This window comes from Elephantulus edwardii, unplaced genomic scaffold, assembly GCF_000299155.1.
Source record: "Elephantulus edwardii isolate Elephantulus edwardi_28Jun2011 unplaced genomic scaffold, EleEdw1.0 scaffold00031, whole genome shotgun sequence".
NCBI classification, from domain to species: domain Eukaryota; kingdom Metazoa; phylum Chordata; class Mammalia; order Macroscelidea; family Macroscelididae; genus Elephantulus; species Elephantulus edwardii.
The window spans coordinates 17,001,801-17,005,192 of NW_006399781.1; positions in this window are offsets into that span (position 1 = coordinate 17,001,801).

Sequence of the window (3,392 nt, forward strand, 5' to 3'; positions counted from 1 at the left end):
ATAATTATTTAAAACATTTCACATACAATACCTTTTTGGTCATGAACCTCCTTAAGACTGCTAACAAGTCAACTTAGAAATAGCAGGAATTAAAGATAAAGATCCCTTTTCTATGCTTCTTGGCAAACCAGGCCGATAGATCATGTCACTCATTGCTATGAATCAAAAGCAGATTCAAAATTTTTCTCAACTCGGTACCCAAAGAAGCTACTAGAAAGTGACTAAATGTTGCATACGAGATTGGCATCATCTCCCTCAGCTTTAAACACTGGTGAGCATATATTGCAGGTGTTTGTGTTAATCTGGGTACTCCAAGACATGAAAGCCAAAAGAAGATTAGGTGTGTATGAGACTCCTTAGAAGCAATGACAACAAAATAAAATTAAAGACCTGAAAATAGCCTAGGCAACAACTGTTACTTGTAATGCCCTGTGATCCTTCCTGTATCTCTTGAGAAAGATGTGTCCCATTGCATAGAGGAACAGGACCTCCAACTCTGCTGAGACCAGAGTATCAGAGACAGGAATCGCAAAATCTCCTAGTGGATCTTTGGAAATTATGGTTAATAGTCTTGCTTCCACTTGTTGGTTTCCAGATTCATATTCTTCCTGTTGAGAACATAGCACTATGTAGAGGTCTCTGATTTAATGCATATACTACATCTTAAAAGATGCTTTCAGAATGTGGCATCAAAACTTTTTGTTCTTCACTGTGTCTTTACAAAGTTGTTTTAGCATTCTCTGAGGCTAGCTTCTTCTGAGTGCTAGGCTAATAATAGATTTACTCCTAAATCTCTTCCTGCATTTGTGAGATGAGCCCTCTAGTAATATGCCCCTATTTTTGCTACCATGACTATGTGTGCATCCTGCCAATTCTGAGGTAGCTAATGATAGAGTAATGTCAGTTGGCCAAACCATTATGGTTAGATGGTTGTTTAATACCTTTTATCATGATGGATACTTGCTAGCAGACATCAGTGCATGATATAAAACTCTTCACAGTTCATGCCTATGCTCACTTCTATCTACATGCCTCTCTACTTCTTTGTCCTGATCTCTTAGTCTTTTTTTCTTTCCAGCCCATGATCAGATAACTAAGCCACTGACCGCTACCCAGGAACTAACTATTTTCACCCTTGGCCACATAATCGTCTGAAAAAAGTGGATGGCCAGGTGCACTGCATGTAGCTCTGCTCAGCAGAAAGATTTTTGCTTCTTCACTGTCTTTTCACACCACTCCAACATGTAACTTGCAATGTAGATTCCTCATCTTGTGCTCATGGACCACATTGCCCCCTACGTAAAAACTAAGATGAAGTATTTTCTTCCTCTTTTAGCTAATTATATAGAACCCCCATATGTTCTTAGGTATAATGAGAGAGGGATACATGGGTAATTACTGTGGGCCACAAAGGTGTTTGGACAAACAGCTTCTGCATTGTACACATGTTCTTTGATTCTAATCAAACTTGGTCTTGGATGTACAATTTCATTTTATGAAGTGCTACCAATGAGGCCATTCAACTTTAGGACGTGGTGAGTTCAGCAGAACTCAGATTATAATAAGCAGTTCTGAACTCGTGGTTCAGAACCATCATCTTTGCTAGGACCAGCAGTACACCAAAAGCCCTTTCACTAAAGGTGTATGTTTTTCTGCTGTGGATGACACTGTATTATTACAGAATGTCAGGTTCCTGCATTGTAATTCTCCCTCTTGCATTCACTATAGCTCCACCTTTTCTCATTACTAGTATTTCCAAAAACCATAAGGTCTGAAACAAGAAGCAAAGATGCTCTCACTGCCTGGAAATATGTAAGAACTCGTTTCTGCCTTAAGCACTAGTCAAAACTAGTTTTCTGTGACAAAACCTATGAGCCAGAGTGATAGTCTTATCTATGGAACTGTTGTCTCTCAGTCCCAAAGATACCAGATTCTGAGCTTCCTTTGTGTGATAGGAATGCAAGAAACAACAATTTGTTCTTTCACTTAAGATATTCTAGCATACCTCTAACCCTTGGGCCTACTACCCAACCCTACTCTGCTCAGGTCTCTATTTTCTCCATTTGTTATTGTTATGTGCCATTGAGTCCACTATAATGCATAGTGACCTTGTGAACCCTGCTTTGCCCTAGCCAATCTCACTGTCTCTGACATACCTACTCTCATTACCTTAATTATTATGCCAACCATTTTCATCCAGGATCTTTCTCTCCTGCACTGTCCCTCCACCATTCCAAGTGTGGCATCCTTTTCCAAGGACTGGTCCCTCCTAGCTACATGCCCAAAGAATGTAACACAGAGTTTCAAAATCCTTGCCTCCAAGAGGAGCCTAGTTCCACTTTCTCCAGGACAGACCTTTTCTCTTGGCATTCCATGGTTTGTTCAATACTCTTCTCCAGCACCACAACTCAAAAGCATCAGTTATTCTTCTGTCATCTTTGATCATTGTCCAGCTCTCTGGTGCATTGCAAGTAATTGCAAAGTTCATTGATATGACTTGTCCTGAAAGTTTATCTCCCACTTTTTGACGTTCCTACTTCCCTCAACCTCTTTATTCCTTTCCTTGATCATGAACAGTGCTGCTTACATTGCAGCCTGGACCTGTTACAGAACTCTTTCTGTTGAAGGCAACTCTGAAAACACAATTTTACTGAGGGTTGGTCATCAGTTTTTTCAGATTTCAAAGAACCACCTGCAGGAGCCCTATTGCGATGTGTATGACTTATTCAGCTGCCAGCCAAAACGTCAGTCATTGAAATCTACCTGAGCTTTATGGGAGAAAATGAGCAGTCTCCTCCTCTTAGGATTGATATCCTTGGAGACCCAGTGGGGTTAGAACCAACTCAATGACAGTGGTTTAGGTTTTGGTTTTCAGAACCACACTAGGAGCACATCTACCCAATTTTCTGGAGTTCTTGTCATAATGTTAAGTCTCAGGTCTTGAGAAAGTTCAATTCTAGCTCCCTTGATCACTTTCAAAATTAAGTGTAAAGGGTACTCTTTTGATTCTTTTGGATGCATCATAGTTGCCAGTACATGCAACATTTCTGGTATATAAGGTCTTTCCTTAATCATCCTCAGCATGTCTTCTGGCAGATTATTCTGGGGTTTACCCTTAGCTCGGAGAGAACATAGACAAAGCTCTTATGGGAAGCACAAAATACTTTATGGAGAGACCTCTGTAGCATTTTCAAGCATGAAAGAAGTGTGAGTTCATGCCAGGGAAGGGTAAGCCGCTTCTGCAGAGACAATATACTCAGGGATTTATCTACAGAACCTCATTCTAATTTTCACAGATTAAATATAGCATCCTTGATTGAAGATTTGAACATGTAGGGATCTCTGTAATTGTATTTGATCTTCAGCCTACTGGACCTCATCTGCTCCTCCGC